This window comes from Neofelis nebulosa, chromosome X, assembly GCF_028018385.1.
Source record: "Neofelis nebulosa isolate mNeoNeb1 chromosome X, mNeoNeb1.pri, whole genome shotgun sequence".
Lineage (NCBI taxonomy): Eukaryota > Metazoa > Chordata > Mammalia > Carnivora > Felidae > Neofelis > Neofelis nebulosa.
Window position 1 is genome coordinate 89,848,665 of NC_080800.1, and position 27,813 is coordinate 89,876,477.

The 27,813-nt window shown below is 39.1% G+C and overlaps 1 protein-coding gene across 2 annotated transcripts in view; it reads right to left on the bottom strand.

The window, feature by feature from the left end:
- Nucleotides 1–27,813, bottom strand: part of ACSL4 (acyl-CoA synthetase long chain family member 4) — an 88,153-nt gene that overhangs the window by 59,976 nt on the left and 364 nt on the right. The gene's annotated exons all lie outside the window — the stretch shown is intronic.

Below are 27,813 nucleotides of genomic sequence, written 5' to 3' on the forward strand. Positions count from 1 at the left end.
AGATATGTACCAAATATTAATGCTAGCTAGCTATTGCTGTGTGGTAGGATTACAGGTGAGTCCTATGTTTTAATATTTTCATATATTTTCATATTCTTTGTGCTGATTTAATAGCTTCCAAAATTCCCGTAAATGTTGTTTATTGCAAAAATGATTTTTAAAGAGTCATAAAGGAAAAAGAAAATGACATTTTTTTAAACGTTTATTTATTTTTGAGACAGAGAGAGACAGAGCATGAACGGGGGAGGGTCAGAGAGAGAGGGAGACACAGAATCTGAAACAGACTCCAGGCTCTGAGCTGTCAGCACAGAGTCCGATGCGGGGCTCGAACTCACGGACCGCGAGATCATGACCTGAGCCGAAGTCGGACGCCCAACCAACTGAGCCACCCAGGCGCCCCGAAAATGACATTTAAAACAGGCCTACATGACTGTCATAAGTCAATCAAACTACTAGAGAGCACTGCTCAAAATCTAAGCTACAGTACAATCTTTTCTTTTCCCTTTAAGAATATATTTGAGTATGAGTGGTCCAAGAATCTTAAATGTTTCATAGGATCATAGGTCACTTGATTCATAAACAACTAAAACGTATTAAACAAATGTTATAACCTAAATAAAAATAAAATTACAAAATTTATCATGTAATAGTGTAAAGAGTATGGAGATAATTCCAGACTGTCACAGACTAGAATGCTGCTTCATGGAAAAGTTATGTAACCTAAAACAAAATGTGTTTTAAAAATATTCATGATATCTCAATAAAGAGGTTTAAAAACCTCAAACATTACAAAATATAAAATACAAAGTGAAAGCATGTTTTTTATTCAATCTTGTAGAAGTAAGAGCTTTTAATAGTATGGTGGGTACCCTTGGAGACATTTTTGTAAGCATATTCTAATACACTCACACATGCACAGCTTTTCAGCAAAAACTGAATCATACTATCTATACAGTATGCAACTTTGTGAGTTCGAGCCCCACATCCGGCTCTGTGCTGACTGACAGCACAGAGCCTCCTTGGGATTTTCTCTCTCTCCCTCTCTCTCTGCCCCTCCTCTGCTCTCTTACTCTCTCTCAAAATAAATAAACTTTTTAAGAAAAGATGGAGACATACCAAAGGAACACAGGGGCCAACCCAAAAGAGCTCCCAATGGTCAAATCTGGGACAATTTGAACAAATAATGATAGTGTTAGCCTAAATCCCAAAGAATAAAATAAATATCCATGAGGGCATACTAATAAAAATAAATGATTGAATAAATAAGTACACAAGGGAGAAGGAACAAATATTCCTTATACAAAAATTCTAACAAATGTGGAAGAAATAAAGGAAATAGAAAACCTGGTGAGTGAAAGTTTTAAAGTTAAAACTGGTCTCAAAGTATTATCCCCAAATATGTATTAATACAATATAATAAAGTAGAAGCATTTATAACATTTATTAACTACAAAGAGAAAAACTATAACTTTACTGTACAGAAACACAACTGACATCACCTTAACTAGGTGATCAAGGTTACCATCACTGATAATAGGGCACATCGACATCGCATACCCCCGACAGGACGCACTTAGAAGGAGACAACATTGCTTCTGTGGTATTCTTGCCCAAATTACATCATCTCAATCTAACCAAGAAAAAAAAATTAGGTAAACCCAAATTAGGGACATTCTACAAAGTAACCAGTATTCCTCAAAGCTGTCAAGGTCGTAAAAGACAAAGACTGAGGAACTGTCATGGATTGGAACAAACTAAGGAGAGCTAGAGTCTTATGCTAAATGAAATAAGTCAGAGAATGACAAATACCATGTGATTTCACTCATATGTGGAACTTAACAAACAAGCAAAGAGGAAAAAATGAGAGAGAGAGAGAGAGAGAGAGAAACCAAGAAACAGATTCTTAACTATAGAGAACCATCTGATGGTTACCAGAGGGGAGGTGGGTGGGGGGGCTGAGTGAAATAGACGATGGGGATTGAGGTGGGCACTTGTGATGAGCACAGGGTGATGAATAGAAGTGTTAAATTACTATATTATATATATGAAACTAATATAACACTGTAATCCTACGGGAATTGAAATTAAAAACTTAAAGTTAAAAAAAATGGAAGAGACTAAAGAGATACGGCAACTATATGAGAACCTAGATTGGATCCAGGAACAGAAAAAAGGTGTTACCGGAAACACCGATGAAATTTAAACAAAGTCTGTAGTTTAGTTAATAGTATTATACCAATATTAATTTCTTAGTTTTAACTAATTGTACTATAATTACATAAAATGTTACCACTAGGGGGAGCTAGGTGAAGGATCCACGGAAATGATGTACTAGGTTTTGCAACTCTTTTGTAAAAGTTTAAAATTTATTCCCCTCAAAAAATTTTAATGCTCTATAAAATAGAATACATCATTTCACATTCCCACCAGGAATGTGTTAATATGCCCATTTCTCCACATCCCCTCCAACACTGCATTGAATTCTGTTCAACAGGCACCAAAAACACTTTTGTGATATTTTTCAATGGATGTATTATTTACAGTAGTCACTATATCTGAATTTCTTATATGAATGAATATGAATCAAATCCTTTGCCCATTTTTTCCACTTGATTATTCATTTTTTTCTTAGTGATTCATAAGAACCCTTTATATATTAAGGAAATAAAGCCTTTGTCTGCAGTATTCTTCCCAATATAGTTTTTCTGTTGTTTTGGGTGCTTAGGGCCAAACATTGGTTCTCAAGTTTTAATAACACATATTGGTAGTCTCATTTGTGGCTTCTGGGTTGTTTTTCCACTTCAAGATTATAAAAATTATTTCCTCATAGTTCCTAAAAGTGTGATTGCCAAGTCAAAGGCAGATTGAGGGGGTAGGAAGGGTGGGAAAGAAAACTACTAATATATAATAAAAAATTATTTTCCAGAAAGGCTGTACCTATTTATATTTCCATCAGCAGCATTCAATATTTTACTATGAAATAATTTTTAATAGGAAAAATGTCTACCTTACTATTCCACCCAAAAGAAACCATTTATCACCTTGAAAAAATATATATCATATTCATATTCTCTGGAATTCTCCGGTGTCAAAGACTTCATTCATGTCCTTCTTTCTACCCAGAATTCTGCTCAAATGCCACCTTTTCTGGGATATCTTCACTGATACCTTGAGCTAACATTTCTTGCCTTCTTTTGAACTTCTACAGCTTTTCTCCAACAGCTTGAAACTTCTAACATTTTTTTAAATGTTTATTTATTTTTGAGAGAAAGAGAGACAGAGACAGAGTTCGAACAGAGGAGGTGGAGAGAGAGAGGGAGACACAGAATCCGCAGCAGGCTCCAGGCTCTGAGCTGTCAGCACACAGCCTGACGCAGGGCTTGAACCCATGAACTGTGAGATCATGACCTGAGCCGAAGCCAGACGCTTAACCTACTGAGCCACCCAGGCGCCCCAACAGCTTGAAACTTCTATTACATTACCTTGTATTATTTATGAATTTGCCTTAATCACTTATCTAAACAGTAAGCTCATTCAGGGCAAGGACTGCGTCTTACTACCTCTGTATCCCACCTTGGCTTGAAAATAGCATCAAATACTTGTTGGAATGGACAAAATAAATAATCTAACACTTGTCAGAGAATACAGCTGGTTTAAATCATTATTTTTTTTCCCTTCACAATTCATATCAGCCTTCACTTTATTTGTAACTATTTTTTTTATTTATTAATGAAGTATAGTTGACAAAATGTTCTATTGGTTTCAGGTGTGCAACACAGTGGTTTGACATTTCTATACTATACTTAAGCTAGAATTTCTGTTTACATTATCATCTTCGGCAGGTATTTGGTAACAAAAAACTACCATTATATTTTAGAATGATTATAATCACTTTTAGCCAAACAGAAAGTCCTTTGTTCTACTCCTAACTCAAAAATTATTCTTGTCAGTACCGGGAAGAACATATCACCCGTATATCCATGACAACAATGGATATTTCTTCGCATAGTTAAATCTGCAGTATTCTGGGGTAGTTTCTTTGTTGTACTTTCTCGGTTTTGAAGCAATGCTTATTTATGCTACACCCATTGCCTTTACCCAAGCTCAAAGACAGAGTCTAGTTTCAATGCCAAGAGAAATACTCCAACTCTAGAATTATGTTACCACCCATTTTGGTATACAAATTCTCCCCCTATAATTAGTATCTTTACACACACACATACATTTAGTTTTACCATTAGTATGATAAACTTTATACACATGCGCGTGCACACACACACACATCTATGTAAACTCTGTGTGTGTGTGTGTGTGTGTGTGTGTGTGTGTGTATAAAAATAACAAGTACCTGAACTACAATATAGGTACTAGACTTCATCTGGAACAGAAAAATAAACTAGATGTATATAAATTCCACTCCTTACTTATAAAGTTACAGATTTTTCAGAGCCAAAATAGGCATTAAAATGACAGTAGTGAACTAGTCTCTAAAATGATTCTCTTCTCGGGGCACCTGGGTGGCTCAGTCAGCTAAGCGTGCAACTTTGGCTCAGGTCATGATCTTGAGGTCTGTGGGTTTGAGCCCCATGTCGGGCTCGCTGCTGTCAGTGCAGAGCCTGCTTCATATCCCCTGTCTTCCTCTCTTTCTCTGCCCCTCCCCTGCTTACGCTATCAAAAACAAACAAACAAAAAAAAACAAACATTAAAAATATGTACATTAAAAAAATTCTCGGGGCGCCTGGGTGGCGCAGTCGGTTAAGCGTCCGACTTCAGCCAGGTCACGATCTCACGGTCCGTGAGTTCGAGCCCCGCGTCGGGCTCTGGGCTGACGGCTCGGAGCCTGGAGCCTGTTTCTGATTCTATGTCTCCCTCTCTCTCTGCCCCTCCCCCGTTCATGCTCTGTCTCTCTCTGTCCCAAAAATAAATAAAAAACGTTGAAAAAAAAATTTTAAAAAAAAAAAATTCTCTTCTCTCTCTTCTCCAAATGACCATAGGAGCTAAAATAAAGTCTACTTTCTAGAACATTAGGAAAGCATCTTATGTGCTTCCCTATGCAGGAGAATTAAGAATTTCTTTCTCATCAGTATTGATTATTCTTTACTCTTAAGATGAATGTGAGAATATTAGAACACAGGGGCGCCTGGCTCAATCAGAAGGGCATGTAACGATCTCAGGATCATGAGTTCAAGCCCCACATTGGGTGTAGAGATTACAAAAATAAATAAATAAACTTTAAAAAAAGAATATGAGAGAACAACAAAAAAGTTCCAATCCTTTCTGCTACCTAGGATTAAATTAACAACAGCATCAAGAGGGAAAAACACATCTTATTTAAAAGTTCTCAATACTCAACTGCATTTAAATAAGAATTTCTTTAAGTAACAAACACCAATAAATCCTTGTAAGGTCTGCCTAAATATTTAGCTTCGCTATTATAAAACACCAATAGGGGAAAAAATGTTTTAACACATGAAAATTGCTGTCGCACTGGTAATTCTTGACTTGGGACCAACAATGTTATAACACTGATTTTTTAAACATTTTGGCCAAATAGATTGCATCATATCAAAAATTGGACATACCAAATCCCTTCCTTCCAAGTTGATTCAAGAAATGTTTTGATACACAGATGGTTCTGGATTTATAAGGCTTTCATTAAAATACTAAAGACCCAGGGGCACCTGGGTGGCGCAGTCGGTTAAGAGTCTGACTCTTGATCTCAGCTCGGGTTATGATCTCACAGTTCGTGGGTGCAGGCCCCCCATCGGGCTCTGTGCTGATGATGTGGAGCCTGCTTGGGATTCTCTCTCTCTCCCCGTCTCTCTCCCTCTGCCCTTCCCCTGCTCTCTCTCTCAAAATAAACAAACTTTAAAAAATTTATAAAAAAAAAAATACTAGAGACCTGAACAATACTTGAATGCAGTGCTTGTTACTCTAAGTGATTCTCACCAGAAAGTACTCCAGTATAACAATTCAAACTTTCCAAAAATTCATGTAATTTTTTCCAGAAGTTACATTTTGTTTTTAAAGACAACAAAAGCATGAGTCTTAATAAACAGTATGCACAGAAAGGGTAAGTCATAAACGATAAGCACTCATGGAGCAATAATTTTAGGAGGAAAAAACCTAGCACTTTCCCCTAAAGTTGAGATTGATAAACTACTTGAGGAAGGAAAAAATATATATTTTTAGAAACACAGACTCTTGGAGCTAAAATACGGTCTGTTTTGATGGTTCTCAAAGTATCCAGGGCCACCAACTCCTTGCACTACTAACTGTTGATATTATATACCCACTTTCATTTCACCAGGAATAATTTTTATTTACTAGAACAGCAATGCGTGGAAGTTCCATCAGAAGGAGTGCCAATTAAGAATAAAGAAAGTACTCAGTGCTGCCAAATATATACAAAAAGGCACTTTATATACTGTTGACAGAAGCATAAATTGGTACAAGCTTTACAGAAAGCAATTTGGAAATATGCCTCTTACATCATACTCCCAACCTAGTTATTTCACTTTCTACTTCTAGGAATATCCTAAGGAATTAATCAGAGGTGCACACACACAAAAACGTAGACAACACTCATCACTGTTTTAAAAAGAACTGAAAAACAAAGAATTGCAAATGCCCAAATGGATGGATATTGGTAAAATAACGATGCATCAATATAATTAAATACTACACACTCATCAAATGCAGCACTGCCAAAGCGTATTTAAGGATATATTCAAGATATATACAGTTTCATTGGCTTAAGAGGAAACTTGAACAATATCAACCTCTTCAAACGGTATGCAGACTACAAGCTGAAATATTAACCCCCCCCCCCGCGAGGTTGTAGAATTATCAGTGATTTTTAGTTTTATCCTTATATTTTTCCTACCCTTTCTAAAACTTCTGCAGTGAACATATTAGTGTCATCATTTAATAAATAAGGAGAGAATAGAGCACTAGTCTTTCAATTAATTCTAGTGTGTATCTGTGTTTGTGTGTGTTGGGAAGTGACAATGAATAGGGCCTCTAAGGCATTTGGTGCTACTCAAGTGGGGAAGTGACACTGTAAAAGGATCCAAAAGTTGACTTCAACTGTGCTACCAAAAGATTAGACACTTTTGTTCCTAAACTACCTAGACTCAAAATAAAAGAAACTTCTTTTGCTCATGCAACATAATCAACAAAGCAGAATAAAGTTCCTTTTTTCTTGCTATAACTACAATGTTAAATGTTCCCTAAAGCTAACTGTCCTCATGGTCCCCTATGCCAAAATGTGACTAACAACCATTGACGACTACTGGCAAGTGAATGCACGATATCAAAAAAGCAGACAATCCTAAGGGGTTCCACACAGAATGAAATACAAGTAACTTCTAAAAAGCCCAGGGTTCCACTCGCTTATCCTATTAAAATAAGCAGGAACTCAAATGCCAGAGGATATCTGTGTAAGATTTAATAGACACCCCGTCATACTTGCCAACTCTTCTGCTCTCATAAAGGAAAAGGGTTTTTGTCTGACCAGCATCAGCCCTCTAGGGGAAATCAAGGCCTTCTCTCCGAAAAGGTATCACAAGCAAAAGGCACCAAGTGGGGATCACCTTGTTGCCTTCCACTCAGGGGCTAAGAAGAATTTTGAAGCAAGGGCACTTCAGAACTGAAGTCTCCATCAGTATCCAGTTGTTTACAGCCTCAACTCTGGGACCAACTTCTCTGAACTTCAGAGTGTATCATCTTACCTAAGACTGTCTTGCTTTAGACATTCCAATCAACTGTGATATCACATTACAAACGCATACTCGCTTCAAAAAGAAGCAGGCAGAAAAGGCTGAATCATCTCTTTCCCTCAAAGTTTTCATTTCAAAATGTTTCGGGTAACAGTAAAGTATCATTAAGTAATCTCACTTCCTGTAAGGCCCAGACGGCTAGGAGCGTGTCCTGCAATAATCTCGAAAGGGCCTAGCAGCAGAGTCCACAATACTAAACACTATCAAAAGAGTACAGTTGATACACATACAATTGCACTGCAACATATAATAATATATCTACTTGAAAATTAATGTTTTTACTGTAAAGTCAAGGGAAAACGATCTGTGGCTGCTGGTTAACTCAACTGGGTTGACCCAGTGCTCCTGAAGCTAAGCCCACAAATTTGATGCTTATGTGAACAGGTTCAAATGATGGTGGTCACACTTGCCAGTCTGCCAGAGTCTGTCCCCTGGTTTACCTGTTGGCCCAGTGTAATTATTGTCAGAATCCTCACCCGTTTTTTGGCAAAAACATTCCTAGTGGTGACTCTAGTGATAACTCTAACTCTGGCCCCACAAGAGAACAAGGCAAGAATATATGCTACATCTGCAAAAGCCAACCTTCACTAGTGGAGAGAAATACAGACTCCTGATTAAATCCACTGTCATATACAAAAGGGCAGGTAAATGAAAGTACCAGCTTTGTGCCATTAAGCATACATATGTGTACACACATGCACAATTCTTTATCCCCAGTGTTTCAACAATGTAAAATTATGACAATCTCAGTTTACATACAATGCAATAGTTATAATCCAACTTCTGAAATCTAGATTAAAACCTTAATTGATAGGGGCGCCTAGGTGGCTCAGTCAGTTGGTTTAGCATCCAACTTGGACTCAGGTCATGATCTCATGGTTCGTGAGTTCGAGCCCCACGTTGGGCTCTGTGCTGACAGCTCGGAGCCTGGAGCCTGCTTCAGATTCTGTGTCTCCCTCTCTCTGCCCCTTCCCCGCTCAGTCTCTCTCTCTCTCTCAAAAATAGACAACATTAAAAAAAATTTTTAAACCTTAATTGATAAATTCAAACTGAAGTATTCAATTCCTCATCTTACAAAACACATGCTTATATTTTAAGTACATAAAAGGATAAATCACAACCACTATAAGATCTCTCCATTTATAGGTTCTTAATTTATGACTTTTAAAATAGTCCTATTTAAGAAGTTGTGTTTACCCTTTAACTAACTTTAAAAGTCAGAGGAAAGGATATTGCCAAATTAACTGTAGCAATCAAGCAAAAATTCCAGCCTTGCAGGGATACATATTTTATTACTCATTCTTTTTTACAAAAAAAAAAAAAAAAAAAAAAAAAAACAAGTAATTATAACTTCCCATCAATGATTCTCTGGAAAATACAGGGTAGCAACCTTAGAGCTGCATATCAAATGAAGTACTTGGTTCCCAATCAATGGTAAAAGACCAAAGCAAGCTGGAGAGTTTCTGGGCTAACCCAGATGCTGTAAGCTTAAAGAATTTTTCACATGTTTATAAGTTCTGGCTCTTGGAATAGTCTGTACCTAGTATAACCTCATATTCAGCTTAGTAAGAAAAATTGTATTTCACCTGGCCAATCTGAAAAAAAAGACCACAGATTAACAGGATAAGGTCCTATGCTTCATTGAAGGCTAAAGAAATAGACCATGAAGCTCCAATATAACACAATGCCCTGCTGAGAGGCAGTCTACCATGGTAGTTAGGAGCCAAAATGCTGGAGCCAGATGGCCTGGGTCCAGCTCCTGGCTGTGCCCCTTTCTAGCGCTGGGTGACCTGGGGCAAGTTGTTTAACCTCTTTACCCCATTTGCCACAATTCTAAAATGGAGGAAGTACTATTACTACCTGTTGTGAGGACTTGTGTGAGGCTCAAATCAAGCTGATCTCACAAGCTCTGGCCATTATAAACTTTAGTTTTTCAAAAGAACCAAGCTTAATCTCTCACCTTGGAGTCTAACACATGCTTTTCCTTCTGCCAAGGACATTCTCTTCTCCCTTTTCCTGGCTTCCTTTAGGTCTTAGTTTAAATAGCACTTTTAAAAAGCCTTCCTTACCTCCCCACGTTACGTCAGGTGTCTCTGCTATTTGCTCTGCGGGCACCCATACAGCACAGTACTTAAACTTGTTCAAGTTTCTGTTCCCTTGCTGGGCTGTAAGCTCCTTAAAGGCAGAGGTCATGCCTGTCTTGATCCCCACTATAATCCACAGGACCTAGCACAGTACAGGTGCACTGTAAATGCTTACCAAATAGTTTCTGGATGAACACGGGATGAATTAACAAGTCCTGCTACACAGAAGGGAAACTAAACAATGACTTCCAAATTAAATCTTTCACTCTTAGGTAGATGTGTATGCCTCTTCAAATCTGACCTATATAAAAGCGCTTCCCCCCATACAACTGAGAAGCTTGAAATTAAACACAAGAAGTGCCATATTCTGACAGAATACACACTTGATGCCCATTTTGGGTAGGAATCAGGACTTCATAAGCAGACCAAATAACAGTCTATTCAGTGTGTTTGCTTATTACTTCTTGACTAGTGTTCCAAAGCCTTTATTTAAATAATGATTATCACTGCAAAGTTATATAGCTAGTATATGAAACCCAGCTAGTATAATGAAACCCAGAAGTGCCATTGGCATAGGTTGGGAGAAGAAAAGGAAGGGGAAACCATGAACATGGAAGTGCATAAAAGAAAGGGGAAAGAATGAAAATACTTGATATGTTGGAGGGTGGTAGAGAAACATGAGCCGTTCCTCTATAAGGCACCACTGGGTGGCACCTGTGTCCCTGGCCATCCAATACAGATCTGCAATTAGGAGACCAAGCTGTTGGGCTATCTTGCAGAGAGCTTAGGTTGAATGTTCAGCAGTCAATTTTGAAGGGGGAGTGTGTGAACACTCTTGCCTGACAAAATGTGTCTGCTCACCATTCTAAATGCAGGCATACTCAGTAGAGTTAGAGGACAGGGATTCTCAGATGAATGAGAATGGAGGAGGAGAGCGGGAAGGGATCAGAATAACCTAGAAAGCTCTTTTTTTTTTTTTTTTTTTTTTTTTTTTGGAGAGAAACAGCATGCACGAGCAGGGGAGAGGGGCAGAGGGGAGAGAATCTTAAGCAGGCTTCATGCTCAGCACAGAGCCCAATGCAGGGCTTGATCCCATGAGCCTGGGATCATGACCTGAGCTGAAATCAAGAGTCAGATGCTCAACCAACTGAGCCACCCAGGTGCCACCTGCCCACCCATTTCTTTCTTTTTTTTTTTTTTTTTTTTAGAAAGCTTTTCCAACTATTAGGCTGACCCATATAAAACTGCCAATAGTCAAAACCTGTTACATTAAAAAAACAGCAGTTTCAAATGACTCAACCTAATACACAGATATTTAGAATCACTCGCTTAATGAGCCATTGTTACTGAGACTAGTGTCCTATTTCTCAGGTTTATGGGCAGGGCATTAAGAACACATGCATAGTTTGGCCTTAAGGCATGAAGAATTAAGCTCAGAAATGGAAACAACAAAATGTTTTAAGGGTAGGGAATAAATTAAACTATGTTAAAAGCATTAGATGAGGAAAAATGTAAACACAAAAAATGCTATATTAAGTGTAAAAAAGCAAATTACAACACAGTTTGTAACTTGTCTCTTAGGGAAATATGAATAGTTTTTTTTTTGTGGGGGGGAATGTTCTATAGGGAATATATTCTCTATAGAAAAAAAAATATGGAAGGATGTGTATTAAAAATATCAGTAGTTGTCTCCTTGTAGGGGGATTACCCATATTTTGTCTTTTTATCTAAACAGGTTTTTTACAATAAACATGTGTAACAATTTCAGATCCTGGAACAGAAAAAAAAAGACTGGTAGAAAAACTAGAGAAATCCAAACAAATTGCATAGTTTAGTTATGAGTACTATACCAATGTTACATTAAATGTTAACATTAAGGGGGAGCCAGGTAAAGATATACAGAACCAGTGAACTATGTTTACAAATCTGCTGTAAATCTAAAATTGTTCCAAAATGAAGCACTGTTATTTTTTAAAAATAAGCCATCTAGTAAGATCACATTTGAAAAATCTAAAAGAAAAAATGCATTTGGTTAAGAGATCCTGACATATAAACAAGAATATGTTGTAATAAAACTTCTTTGACAGTAAGTCCCTATGCCCTCTAGCATGACAACAGAAAGGTGTGAAGATTATTACACCACATGGCCTCTCCTGAATATGATAGTGATGTCACCCTATTGTGCACAGACTCACTGATGCAGGAAACAAATGGTTCAGTCTCTCTTTTCTTTGATTTTATAATCATCATTGCTGAAAACTAACCACCATAATAACATTTCTATTTGAGGAAAGTAATTAAAAATACATATAGCCTGTAACAACCAATTTCCTTTGTAATATTTTTTTTAATTTTTTTTAACGTTTATTTATTTTTGAGACAGAGAGAGACAGAGCATGAACGGGGGAGGGTCAGAGAGAGAGGGAGACACAGAATCCGAAACAGGCTCCAGGCTCTGAGCGGTCAGCACAGAGCCTGACGCGGGGCTCAAACTCACAGACCGTGAGATCATGACCTGAGCCGAAGTCGACCGCTTAACCAACTGAGCCACCCAGGCGCCCCTGTAATATTTTTCAAAACCTAGTTTCTTAAATCCTGGGTGGTCACAGGTGCATGCACATTCATCTGTTCAAAAACAGATCTGTTCAAACATCTGTTCAAAAAGTATTCCATGAGCATATACTCATGGAGCTTACTATTCAATAGATAATATTGTAAGTGGACATTAGACTAACACTGAGAACAGACATATAGGTAGAATCGGAAAGGAGGGTTGCCTATGAGGCAACCCTTGACCCTATAATAATGGCCCAACCAGACAATTACATACTTTTTTAAAAGCTAATAATAATAGCTACCCTCTGTCCAGTTATGTACGTATTACTGCTTAGGTATTCATTGGCTTGGCTAAAATGTACTTTTTAAAAACTTCTTTCAAATACTGGGGCAAGGAAAAGTCTGCAAAGCCAAAACATGAAAGCAAAGTTCTGAAAAACAATCAAGGAAAATGCAGAGCTGGAAAACACAAACCAGAAACTGAAACTCCAGATCGATTTCACCTCCAGACGACTTGCCAGCTTTTACAAATGACACTGCCTTTTGGCTACACCACTACTCTGGCAAACATAAAATTTGGAATAGGCTAGTTCCACTGTGGAACATATCTAACAGAGGTTTTATTACTTGGGAGGTTTCATTACTTAAGAATTTAAAACTCCTCAAAGTAAGGAAATTATGCACAGGATGAGATCTGCAAAAAGCATCTCAAAAACAGATTTAAAGGGGCACCTGGGTGGCTCAGGTGGTGAAGCATCCGACTTCAGGTCATGATCTCACAGTCTGTAAGTTTGAGCCCTGCGTCAGGCTCAGAGCCTGGAGCCTGCTTGGGATTCTGTGTCTCCCTCACTCTCTGCCCCTCCCCCACTCGTGCTCTGTCTCTCTGTGTCTCTCAAAAATAAACATTTTTTAAAAAATTAAATAAAACAGATTTAAAGAGAAGCAGCAGAGCACTAAAAACTCCCAAGGAGAGCAGGAGTCTTTCTCCTATCTCCGTGAAACACTACTGCTTAAGGAGGGGTACTATGTGTCATATAAAGGTCAGCTAAGAAACTTGCTACAAGGTTAACAGTGCTGATATTTCCTACTAACAGGTGCTGCCGTTTATCCCTGAAGCATTTAACTTGTGCTGCATCTGCAATGTAATGTGCCTATAAGACACCCTGTTGCAATTACTTCTGAAACATTTAATCTAAAATATGTCATCATTTTTTAATGTTTATTTTTGAGAGAGAGAGACAGAGAGACCGAGCATGAGTGGGGGAGGGGCAGAGAGAGAGGGAGACAGAATCTGAAGCAGGCGCCAGGCTCTGAACTGTCAGCCCAGAGTCCAATGCGGGGCTGAGCTTACAAACCACGAGATCATGACGTTGGACGCTTAACCGACTGAGTCACCCAGGTGCCCCGCTTTTTTTGTTTTGTTTTGATGTTTAAAATATATCAGCTTTAAACTAGGTTATAATTCAATCCTCCTCTAAGCATCTGTAACCAATCTGAGCAGCAGTAAACCATAAGAACGCAGTTTGCTTTTGTATGTACATGGGCCAATCTGCTGCTTACTCTTCCTCAAAAGCAAAACCAAGGTCAACCCAGAGGAAGGTCTGAAAGCAATAGCTGTCTGTTACTATACATCTTCGGGTCTGATACTTAAGTGACAGTGGCTTACAGGCCAGATTTTTAAAGAATAAGAAAAGGGATTATCCAAGCACTTCCAACACCTTTCCAGGGTTGCCGTGCCTGTAAGTAGAAGAGGAAGGCAATGAGGTTCAGTGCCTGGTGCCAAGCCCAGGCAACATCCTGCTCTTTCAACAGCGATGGGGCAGTGCCGGTAAAAGCAGGAAAAAAAAAATTTTTTTTAAGGTCTAGCAATAGCAGAACGTGGCCCCAGACCTGGCCAAGTACCAAATTCAACACAAATTCTAAAAGTTCAGAACATCATTCCACAGAACAATTTTATGCAACCCAAATATGTAACTATGCCACTCTGAAATGTCACTGATTTTCTTTCACACAGGAGGGAGAGGTCAGCAGCAGAGGCAGCAACAAATCTTAAGAACTGATTTTGCATCCTAAACAAAGTCTGAATCACTCTCCCCAAAGCAGAAGAAACTTTTTCTCGTGATTTCATCACAAAATGTTGTAACATCTAGAGGAGAATGGACACAGAAAATTACCTTAGTGGTACATTAGAAAAGAAGAAATCAAGTCCAGGTTGAGAACCAGTTCTTTCAGCCAAAATTAGCTGCTTCTAAAGGAATCGCTTGCGTATGGCTGACAGATGGTAACTAGACATTGTGGTGATCATTTTGCAGTGTATACAAATGTCAAATCACTATGTCGTACACCTGAAACTAATACAATATTGTGTGCAACTCTAAAAATAACAAAATAAAGGATACATCTTTGATTACCTACTCAATGAAACAATAATCACACCTTTGAAAAAAGACAAGACTTTTGCCTCAATTGTGCAGAATTCCACTGGAGACTGTGGTATCACCAAAATAAACACAGCAGGGCTTCTCAATATACTCTTAGCTTAAAGAACCCTATAGGCTACAACTTGTTTTTAAAATATGTCTTTAGAGGGAGCGCCTGGGTGATTCAGTCGGTTAAGCATCCAACTTCGGCTCAGGTCATGATCTCACAGTTCGTGGGTTCAAGCCCCACATCCAGCTCTGTGCTGACAGCTCAGAGCCTGAAGCCTGCTTCAGATTCTGTGTCTCCCCCTCTCTTTGCCCCTGCCCTACTCACACTCTCTGTCTCTCAAAAAATGAATAAACGTTAAAATATATATATTAAAATATGTCTTTAGGAGCGTCTGGGTGGCTCAGTTGGTTAAGCATCTGACTTTGGCTCAGATCATGACCTCACAGTTCATGGGTTCGAGCCCCAGGTCAGGCTCTCTGCTGACAGCTCAGAGCCTGGAGCCTGCTTCGGATTGCATGTCTCCCTCTCTCTCTGCCCCTCCCCTGCTTGCTCGCTCTCTCTCTCCCAACAATAAATGTTAATTTAAAAAATTTAAAAAATAAAATAAAAAATGTCTTTGCAGCACCAACTGAAGTTGAGATCCCTGGTTTTCAAACCTTAAGGTACACTCTGGGTATAGATCATATATTCACTGCTTCCTCCCACTCCTTTGGCAATGTCCTAGTATAGCATCCACCTCCTCTTTCCTGCCTGCGGTGCCCTAAGTGACAGGTTCCTTCACTCAAAGGCAGGGAGGCAGATGGCCAATCTTCCCCAGTTGAGGACAACTAGAAACAAGATTGTACATAAGCACTTTCTCCCTAAGAGGTTTAAAAAACTGCCATCTTCAGGGTTAGGGGCTTGTTGAGAAAAAGATCAGCTGTCTGAAAGTTGTGTTAGTGTTAGGGACAGCTCTCCCATTTCACCAAATGTTATCATTGCAAGCATAGGCCAATCACTCTACACAAACATTTCATGTAACCAAAGAACAAGGACATAAATGCAGGCTACCATAGAGATGAGAAAGGGAGTGGGTGACTATCTGGGCACTGGTATGTCTTCTTCCAAGGGCCAGGGTGCCATGGTTATGGCAGTCTCCAGGGTGAGCCCAACGCTTATGGTTATGGCAGTCTCTAGGGTGAGCTCACTGAGCTAGGATTCGAGACAGCCAGCAGGGCTGTGTCGTTTTAAGCCCACTGAATAATCTGTATTCCTGGGGTCAAGAATCATCCCTCATTCACTTCTACCCACCCAGTCCCCAAAGAAATGCTGTGAAAGTGAGGTGGGGGAATTCTATTTCAAAACAGAAATTAAAAAAAACAAGGCAGAGGTTTCATGAAGATTTCCATTTTGCAGCTGTCTCTTCTAAAACTACCTTAAAGGAAGGCGCCTGGGTGGCTAAGTTGGTTAAGTGTCTGACTCCTGATTTCAGCTCAAGTCATGATCTCATGGTTCTGGAGTTTGAGCCCCGCATTGTCAGGCTCCACGCTGTTAGTCTTGGGTGTGTGTCTCTCTCTCTCCCTCCCTCCCTCTCTCAAAACAAACAAACTTAAAAATAAAACTCCTTTAAGGGATACCACTTGTAAAGAATAAATTATTTGGGGGATATTTCCTAAAGAAAGCTACTGCCCTGCAAACATTTTAATACTCAACAATCTCTTGGTGGTCAAGAGAATATTAAAATTAATTAATTTATATACGTATATAAATACATATATAAATTAAAAATCTGCTTCCACATAAAAATCCCGGGCTCTATACTTGGCACTAAAAACAAACTCTAGGAATACAAAAATTTCTGGGGGAAAATTTAGAGTTGTACAACATCCTTATGAGTTCAATCATTTTTCTTAAAAATGTGTAATGTAACTGTATTTGAATGGATATGCCAATGCTTACACTTCTATTTGGGGAAATAAACACCACATAGCTTCCCATCTGTGGCTTGCTATAATTCACCAACAGTGAGCCTGAACCCTGCACCTTTTCTAATTTCCATAAAACTACTTGCTTCACAGAAATTCTAATGGACTCCTGGTAAGGAACTGCCTGGGCACCAAGGGAATCCCAAATATTTTCCCAAAGACTTTAAAACATCTTAAAATTTTTTTTTTTTCAACATTTTTTATTTATTTTTGGGACAGAGAGAGACAGAGCATGAACGGGGGAGGGGCAGAGAGAGAGGGAGACACAGAATCGGAAACAGGCTCCAGGCTCTGAGCCATCGGCCCAGAGCCTGACGCGGGGCTCGAACTCACGGACCGCGAGATCGTGACCTGGCTGAAGTCGGACGCTTAACCGACTGCGCCACCCAGGCGCCCCTAAAACATCTTAGACCAACCCTGCAATTGACCAAATGCTGAAGGTTTCTGTGGCTCCAGGTATGAGAATAGTGATTTCCCTGGTCTGCTTTTCTCTTTTCTGCTCTACTTGTCTGAAACACATTCAGCTAGTTCTGCCCAGTTTGACCCCTTGGTCCAGTTGTGATTTTTCAACTCTTCTTTTAAGCTACTTCTCAACTTAGTTATCTTCAGTGGTCATGTGGAACATAGAATCTTTTACTTGGATTCACCCCATGAGATATTGGTGAGGGTCCTGTCTTCTCTTCTGTGTTCAAAGCCACAACTGAATTTTAAGCTCGTTGACCAAGTTGCTGTTTCCTGTGTGAGGGAAGTTTGCAGTTTTCAGTTAATTTGAGAAGCAGAAACAACTAACATATTCCGGGCATAGTGATGATCACCAGCTCAACAGTAAGAGCTCTGCTCGTTTCTCCAGATTTTCTTTTATGACTCATCACTCAGGTACCCCAAGGGGAGTGGTCCTTCAAAACCCTGTCATTATTTTTTTATAGCATTAAAATACATTAACCACATATTAAAGGTAATAAACAGAATACCTAAGAGAAAACAGTAATGTTTCCAACACCCTCTGTAATAGCCGAATCTTGCAAGCTCCCCTCTCGTTAATCAAGTAATACAGAATGTCTATCCTGACTCCTGTGTAAAATCTGCTACCCTGACAACCCCAATGACAGAAAAAATCCTGGTAATGCAAAATCAGTTTCCAAAAAGCCAAGATGCGCAGCTTTCAAGAACAGTGACACTGGGGCGCCTGGGTGGCGCAGTCGGTTAAGCGTCCGACTTCAGCCAGGTCACGATCTCGCGGTCCGTGAGTTCGAGCCCCGCGTCAGGCTCTGGGCTGATGGCTCAGAGCCTGGAGCCTGTTTCCGATTCTGTGTCTCCCTCTCTCTCTGCCCCTCCCCCGTTCATGCTCTGTCTCTCTCTGTCCCAAAAATAAATTAAAAACGTTGAAAAAAAAAAAAAAAAAAGAACAGTGACGCTGTTCCGATCGCCATAACAAAAACACGAGCAGGTACGCCGTTGGTCTTGACATTCATGCTGTTGTCTACGGGGTAGACTCTTCTTCTGGTACTCTACTGCTTTCATTAAAAATGGCTAAAGTTATCAAAAAGTATTCAGTGTAATGTAAACTAAGGTATTTCCACCTCTAAATCCACAGCACAAACCCGGAAGAGGTTATAAAGGAACCTTCAATGGATGTGCTTAATAAGTGCTTCAGGAGGACATGAGAGAGAATACATGACATACTTGCCCAAATCAAACTTGATCCTCCAACATGGTTCTCATAATATTCAATTTTATATACCACAGACTGAGATGCCACAAAGATTCATGTTGCTACAGATAACCTAGACTTTCTTCACTTTTATAGGTTGTAAAAGAATACAAGTATGCCCACACCTTTGCCAAAAATTAGAGCAGCTGGGTGTTCTCTGAGTCAAAGCAACTGTTCAAGCTCAATTTTAAAATCCTTATTAAAACCAAACTCCACCGAAGAGAGATTGCTAATGACATTTTGATATATCACACACTTATACATCATTACTAGTAACTACAATTTAAAGAACATGTTCATGGTTAAATTCAAAACAGAACTGAACTGGTTCAACATCGAGAATTTAAGTGTTTTTTAATGTTTATTTACTTTTGAGAGAGAGAGAGAGAGAGAAAGACAGAGCATGAGTGGGAGAGGGGCAGAGGGAGGGAGACACCGAATCCGAGGCAGGCTCCAGGCTCCAAGCTGTCAGCACAGAGCCTGATGCAGGGCTCGAACTCATGAACAGTGAGATCATGACCTGAGCCAAAGTTAGACGCTTAACTGATTGAGCCACCCAGGTGCCCCAACATTGAGAATTTTAAAATTCCTTGGTTATTTGTGGTTTTTTTAATTTTTTTAATGTTTATTTTTAAGAGAGAGAGACGGTGTGAGCAGGGGAGAGGCATAGAGGGAGACACAGAATCCAAAGTAGTCTCCAGATTCTGAGCTATCAGCACAGAGCCTGATGCAGGGCTCAAACTCAAAAACTGAGATCATGACCTGAGCTGAAGTCGACACTTAACTGACTGAGCCACCCAGGTGCCCCTTGGTTATTTGTTTTTAATTTTTTTAATGTTTATTTATTTTTGAGAGAGAAAGAGAGAGGGAGACAGAGAGTGAGCGGGGGAGGGGCAGAGAGAGGGAGACACAGAATCTGAAGCAGGCTCCAGGCTCTGAGCTTCCAGCATAGAACCTGACATGGGGCTCAAACCCACAAACCATGAGATCATGACCTAAGCCAAAGTTGAACGCTTAACCGATTGAGCCACCCAGGCGCTCCAAAATTCCTTGGTTATTTACTTTTGGTGACCACGGCTTTTTTTTTTTGGTAAGATTATAGTTTGCCCTAGAAACCAGTTATTTTAACTGGAACACTATTTACATGGCAGTGTTTTTCTTTTCCCAACAAAATGTCTTTTTCACTTATTCATAACTACCAATCATGAAAGATGCTCACACCATAATGCCAAGTTGAAGAAAGCAAATTACAAATTGGTATATATACAGCAAGAACCCATTCTTGTATAAAGACATGGTTGCACATGACCATACACATGTGCATGTGTGTGTGCAAGTGCCCATACATGTGTGTACACAGTTTTGTGTGCACAAGCATATATACCCAAAAGTTGATAATAGATCTCTCTCTGGGTATGGAATTACAGTGATTTTATTCTTTATACTTACACTTTCAGTGCAGAAAGTTAGAAAATACAAATAGTACTTTAACAAAGAAAGAAGTTACCCTAAAAAAAAAAAAACAAAAAAACCTCTGTGCTCACTAAACACAGGGCACTACATTTCTAGTACAGTGTCATCGTATAATGCATAATAACGGGATCATAAGTATCCTCCAGTGTGTAAATGTTCCATACTGTTATCTGTATAATTACTATCAAAATAGTAATCACAAAGTTAGAAATTCACTAGAGAATTGTACAGGGTGAAAAATAAACACATCCCTTATACTGCCTTTCATTAGCAACACTGCCTTTTCCCCCAGAGGTAACTACTCATGGTATATATCAATCAGACCTTTTTGTATTATCCATACACATAAGGAAGGTTCTGTTTGCTTTTAGAAAAGTGGAATCACGGTATATGAAGGGTGCAGACTCCCTCCTTCCCCTCCCTCCTTTAACAACGTACTTTGGAACTCCTGTGTCAGTTTACATAGGTTTGAAGGGGTTTCTTTCCTTCAAACACCCTATGGTATTCCATAGAACAGCACATTATTTACATCATTCCTCTATTGACGGATATTCAGGTTGCTGTTAAGTTTTCACTGTTATGACCAGTTTCAGTGAAACCTTATACATATCTAGTTTCCTAACAGTATTGCTGCATCAAAATATTTTTTTAAAACATTTTTTTAAAAATATATGTACATTTTAAAATGAGAGGATTTGGGTATTTTTTTATCAAGAAGCCATACAATTTGTACTCTAAGTAACAGTGTATGACAGTTCCCATGTCTTTGCTAAAAGTGGATATTATATTTAGTTTTGCCAATGTATTTGGTGAAAAGTGGTTTTCATTTCCTTAATTACTAGAGGGAATTTGAGCATCCTTTTTCTTATTCATCATTTTTATTTCTTATTCTCAGACATGCCAATTCATAACCCTCTGCTACTTTCTCTAATGTGTGCCTTTTTCTTACTGACTTGTAGGAGCTCTTTATATATAATGGATATTACATAGTAAAAGTCTTTTTCATAATAGGTGAAAGATTTATGTGATCTGAAGAGAAGAAAACAGAGTATATAGCAGAATCCTTTTAATCTAATGTTATTTAGTTAATTAGTTAATCAAAACAGTTGATTAGTTAATCGAAAGTGTCAATTAAAATAAACAATCATAAAAATATGCACATGACAAACATTTCATCTTCATTAGTAGTAAATGTACACCCATCAAACTTTTTTTAAAAATTTTTTCTATGTTTATTTACATTTTGAAAGAGAGAGCACAAGCTGGGGACGGCAGAGTGAGAGGGAGACACAAAATCTGAAGCAGGCTCTAGGCTCTGAGCTGTCAGCACAGAGCCCGATGCGGGGCTCAAACTCACGAGCTGTGAAATCATGACCTGAGCCGAAGTCAGACGCTCAACCAACTGAGCCATCCAGGAGCCCCCAACTCATCAAACTTTTGATACAGGGCCAGGAGGCCAAGAGGCCAAGAGGTTTTTTTCTTTAACTCCAGGCCCACTGATTGTGAACATTTTTAAACTGAATTCTTAGAAAATGTAGAACTTCAAAGAATTTAAAAGACACTTACAAAGCACAATGAGTGAAGAAACACTTAGATTTTATAATTTTTTTATATAAATCTTTTATCTAATCTTACCCACACTTAACTGAATGGTAGTAACTTGCTTTCAAGTCTCCAAAACACTGGATTTGTTTTGTTATAATGACTTGAATGTAACTATCACCCAACTTCAACAATTATCCACATGTGCTGACTTTTCTTTCCTTTACCACTGGATGTACTCCATACTTCCACCCCATCCCCCCAGACATCATATCATTTCATCTGTGAATTTTCACAGGTTAAGTATCAATAGCATTTGTTCTAATGGTAGGTCCTCAAGCATACTGGCACACTAGAGACCAACCTACTAAATCCCAAGTGTTCAGTGCAGTGTATTTTACAAAGGAAATGAAGAGCATCATGTAATGTGGTAGGTCAGTTAAGAAGTCAATTAAAGCTTCTATTGCATATGTAAATGGTATTTTCCCCTAGTCTGTCTCTTACATTTTAACTTTGTTACAGTTGTCTTATGCTTTCCAGAAAAGCATTAAATATACCGTTAAAATTTTAAACTACACCCTTAATTTCTTTCTTTCTGTGAGGTAGGGATCCATTTCTTTCCAAATATACGACCAACTGTCCTAACTCAATTTCCATTTTCAACATCACCCACAGGGTGTTTAAAAAAAACAAAACTAAAGTGTCAATTTCTAACGGACAAAAGAAAGCTATGCAAACAAAACAGTAAACCAACAGTCTAAGTTGAGCTTGATAAGATCAAACTCCTATGTATTTAAAGGTTTGGGAGCCAGAGCAACAGCACTGCTGTACCAGGCTCTGTCATTACCACTCTGGCTTACAGTTAGGATCGCCAAAGGACATCACAAAAGGGATGGACATCTCTCTGAATCTCACGGGTTGCCCTACCTGAAAATTTACATCACAACGAAATAGCCCACTTAACAAGAACAACAAAATCAACTTTCCCAACCCTCTATCCGTTCCTTAATGCTGCTCCTGGACCCAAAAGCCTTGTAGACATAGGAAAGAAAATGAATACACTCTTCTGAACCACAATTTCCCATAGAAGTGTAACTAAAAAGTACTAAAAGACAAGGTGAAGTTTGTTAAATTTCCTTTATAACTCAGAGATGTGATAATTTAGAAGGCTGTTTTATCTCTGGGCAAACTTTTTCTGGAAAGGACCAGAGAGTAAATAGGCTTTCAGAGCCATACATTCTCTGTTTTGACTCTGATGTTGCATTTTGAATGCAGCCAGACAATACATAAATGAATGGATGTGAATGTGTTCCAACAGAAGTTCATTTATAAAAATAGGGTAGGATTTGGACACCAGCACTGTTTTGCCAGCCTTTGCCTTATACCAATGATTGACCTTTATCAAGTAGGAATCCACTACCCTAGCTGTCTACTCTTCTGAGCAAATATGGTGACACTGAAGAGACAAGTAATAATTTCAGTACCACCTTACAGAAATGAATACTCTCAAAATTAATCACTAGCCTTTTCCTGTAACTTCTTCTCATAATTTGAGCACATCCATTTTTCAAAGTATCAAATTGTAAGTCACCTTAAAGCTAATGCTTATTTTTAAACAAAACGAACACTAAGTGGCTACTATACAAGGAAAGCAACAGTCTAGACATACACATTCAAAAGTCTGGTATTCATTATTCTGAGAATCAATAGTGAGTATAAAAAGCCTCTTAAGTATATGGTCATGATTTGTGACCTCACTACTGAGAACATAGAAGTGAACTTTTAAAGTATGTTTAAATGAGAGCCCAAATTTGTTCTTTGGATCACTTAACAGAAACCTTGATTTAAAAACCATACATACTCTTTTACCCAGTTTTAATTTAGAAAGTGAAACCAAAAATCGCCTTGGCACATCAGCATCTCTTTAATTTTAAAAGATTAATCTTAACACTTCACAGCCTGGTTGAGGCAGAAATTATATTTTCAAGGCACAAAGGATGGCAGCCATTTTAATATGGCAAGAGCATGTGTGAGTATGTATTCACACTCGAAGCCATCAAGGCAACTTATTCACAGAATGCATTTGAGCTCCAGGATTGCTGAAAAGGAAAACTGTTTACACTGCTTACAGAAATACTGAGTGTCATGCAGACCAGCAAGGAATAAAATTAAGGGACAAAGGCACACCAGACCCCTGGACACCCAAGGCACCATCCACAAAAGGAAAAATTGATAAACTGGACCTCATCAAAATGAAAGGCTTTTGTTCTTTGAAACTCCCTGTTAAGCAGATGAAAGACAAGCTATATAGACTGGGAGAACATATTTGCAAGCCACGTACCTAACAAAGGACTAGTATTTAGAATATATAAAGAACTTTCAGAACTCAACAGTAAAACCAAAAACAAAACAAAAAAATAAATAAATAATAAATCCAACTAGAAAATGAACAAAATATGTGAACATACATTTCACCAAAGAGGATACAGAGATGGCAACTCAGCACATGAAAAGATGTCCAACGTCATTAGCTATTTGGGAAATGCAAATTAAAACTATGACAAGATATCACTAGACAGCAATCACAATGGCTAAAATATAAACTAGTAACCACAGCAGCTGGCAAGGATAAAAAGCATTCATTCATACGTTGCTGGTGGTAATGTAAAGTGCCACTCTGGAAAACAATTTGGTAGTTGCTTTTAAAATGAAATATACAGGTGCCCAGGTGGCTCAGTTGGTTAAGTGTCCAACTCTTGATTGGCTCAACTCATGATCTCATAGTAGTGGGATCGAACCCTGTGTCAGGTTCTGTGCTTGGCATGGAGCCTGCTTGGGATTCTCTCTCTCCCTCTCCCTCTCCTCCTCTCCTGCTCATGCTTGTGCGTGCTCTCTCTCTCTAAATATAAATAAAAATAAACAAATAAATAAAATGAAACATGCAACGACCTTACAACCAGCAACTGCACTCTTGGGCATGTATCCCAAAGAAATGAAAACTTATGTTCACACAAAAAGCAGAACACAATTGTTCACAGAAGCTTTATTTATGATAGGTTAAAAATGAAAAAATAAAAATAAAAAACCATGAACCAACCAGATGTCCTTCAACTGGTGAATGGTGAAACTGGGGCACATCTACACCATGGAATAGGACTCAGCAATGAAAAGGAACTGGATACTAGAGTCCCTACGTGAATCTCCAGGGAATTACTCTGAGTGGAAAAAAAGCTCATCTCAGAAAGTTACATACTGTCTGATTCCATTTATATACCATTCTGGAAATGACAAAATTATAGGCATGGAAAACAGATTTGTGGCTGCTTGGGGCCAGCAAGGGAGGGGGACTGCTGTGGCTATAAAAGGGCAACACCAGGCATCCTTGTGGTGATGGAACTGTTCTGTATCTTTACTGTGGAGGTGGTTACATGAATTTACCCATGCGATAATATTGCACAAAACTAAATACACACACCCAAATGACTGCATGTAAAACCGGTGATCTCTGATTCAGGTGGATGAATTGTATCTATTTTTTTTTTGTAATTTTTTAATGTTTATTTATTTTGAGAGAGAGAGAGTGAGCAGGGGAGGGACAGAGAGAGAGGGAGACACAAAATCCGAAGTGGGCTCCAGGCTCCGAGCTATTAGCAGAGAGCCTGACACGGGGCTTGAACCTACCAATGGTGAGACCATGACCTGAGCCGAAGTCGGACGCTTAACTGACTGAGCCACCCAGGCACCCAGAATTGTATCTATTTCAATTTCTTTGTCATGATATTATACTACAGTCCTGCAGATGTTACCACTGGGGAAAATTAGAAAAAGGGTATTATTTCTTACAACTGCATGGGAATCTACAGCTACCTCAAAATGACCAGTTAAAAGACAAAGAAAGAAAAAGAATATATAAGGCCAGCCAGTGATAGGAGTGGAAAAATAAAGCTTTTATTTTTGCTAACATCTCAGGAATTGAAAGTCAAGGAAGGGGGGAGGGAAGGAACGCCAAGAAGAGAATCTATAATACAATCATCTCCTCCTCCACTATGGGGGTTTAAGTTCCCCCAGGATTTTATGTCCCTGATTTGAATGTTCTTGTTGTTAATAAATATAAACTGTATATACATCTATCTCTTCACAGCCCCACCACAACCACCCCAGACTATAAACTCACGAAGAGAGTTTTCTTAACCATCATATCCTGGTGGCCTGGCACCAAAACTAGGGACAGCTGAAGGAATGAGATAAGTTCAATGAGTGATAAATGAATGAATGAGATGCCAGCATATTCTTAAAGTTCCTAGTCAATTACAGTTACAAGGCAGTATGTATATATTCACTTTCAAATTTCTGAAAGACATGAATGTTTTTTAAAAAGTGTTCTATGCACGTTTCACTTGCAAGCAGAAGTTAACAACACCCAACTTTTGTAAAATGCCTCCCAATTTATAGACTTCCACATATACTCATTTGATAAGATAGGTTATGAATTATGCACACATAAATTGGAGCAAGCATATGCAGATGTTTGAGAAAAACATTCTCAACAACTGTTATAACTAAGGACTTAGGCCACAATGTTAGTGCTGCTTACATCATATAATCATATATCTATCAGTATAAGAACAAAGAATTCAAATTGGGAGGCTTATGGCTCACTCTGCCAACCATCAAGAGGCTTTTACAGATGCAAAAACCAAGAGAGGTTAGGTGACTTGTTCAAGGTTATACAATTGGCTAGGGCTGGATTCAGAGCCTCTCCAGAGTCCCAATTCATTTCTCCTCTTAAATTGAATTGGGCAAGACTCTCTTATCTCCACCCATCCCACACCTACCCAAAACACAAACAAAAATGTTAATCTGAATCATTAATTTTTTAATAGGGTTTTTAGGGGAAAAGCTTTTAATTGTTGCAGTGCACCTTCCCATGGATGTTTAAGTGTCAAATTCCTTCTAGTATCAGAACAATATGGTACTTTATTCTATGGTGCGAGTATACTAACGGTGTAATGTTTCATCCTCCACCCAAAGAAAGGGTGGAGAGGGTGTTAACTCCAACAGGAGTTTTACATGTCTCACACGTTAGTAGCTTCAATCGAAAAAGAGAGCTATTTTATAATTCAAGAGGCCTTATGCTATAAAAAGCTTGACTGATATCCTCATTGACAGTCCTGTAATTGAATCTTCCATTGCATGCTGCCTTAGGTATCAAGAACAGTTAAAAGTATTAGAGGCAGAATAAAAGAAAAACTAAAGTGACGAGCAACTACCAGGAAATGGGACTTTAATTAGGTTTAAATCTCTGTTACGCAGCAACATGTAACTAAGCATGAATTTAGAGGTCCTAGAGTCAAAACACTAGAGGAACCTTATTTGTGCTCTAGTTCAACATCCTCATTTTTGCAGATGTAGAAACTGAGGCATTGATTAAGGACTTAACCAGTAAAGCAGCCTACTTACTTATTCAGCAACTCACCGTCGTTTCTTGGAGCCATGGCTGATTTTTTTTTTAAGGTGAGAGACTATACCAAAATTAATTTCAAGAGGGTGGGGAAATGCGTTTCAAGGAGGAGATGCTGGAGTGCGGAGAAAATATGACGTCCTTTTTAAAATATGTAACCCCTTGATGGGGGTTAGGCAATGAATCATATTCTCCTTGATTTTTCTATGTGCTACAGACATCAGCCGCAATTCTTTCTGTAGGGTCCTCAAATGAGAGGAAGAGGAAGTGAATGAAGCTGATGCTAAATATAAGGCATTCATGAGGACAGGGATGTAGACAGAACGGGGGGGAGGGCGGGGTGAAGAGCACGCTTCTGCTAGAATTCAGCCGTTTTCTAACGCACCTAAAGATACGGAAGCCAGGAAGAGCTGGGAAGGCAGGGCATCTCTCAAATCCGAAGGGCGGATGCTGCTAGGGCCAGAGGGACCACAGAGCACTCGGAGACAGAGCGACCCCGAAGGGACAAGATGGAGTTGAGGTCTAGGGGCGCCCTAAAGGTCGTCTGGAGGTCTGGCAAGCACTTGATGTGCTCCTTCGCAAAGGGTAAAGGCAACGCACAGTAAGCCCGGTCGGGAAGATGCTTCTGGCCCTCGGGGGATGGAGGACGGTGGGTGGCAGGAAGAGAAGGAGGCAGGGCTCTCGAGGACCCTGGACTTCGGAGGAGAAGACACAGAGACTCCCGGGAATCTTCCCAGCACCGGGAGGGAGGCGGGCGGGTAGATCGGCCGGGCTCCCAAGGAAAGAGAGCCCATTCCGGGAACTGGGACGT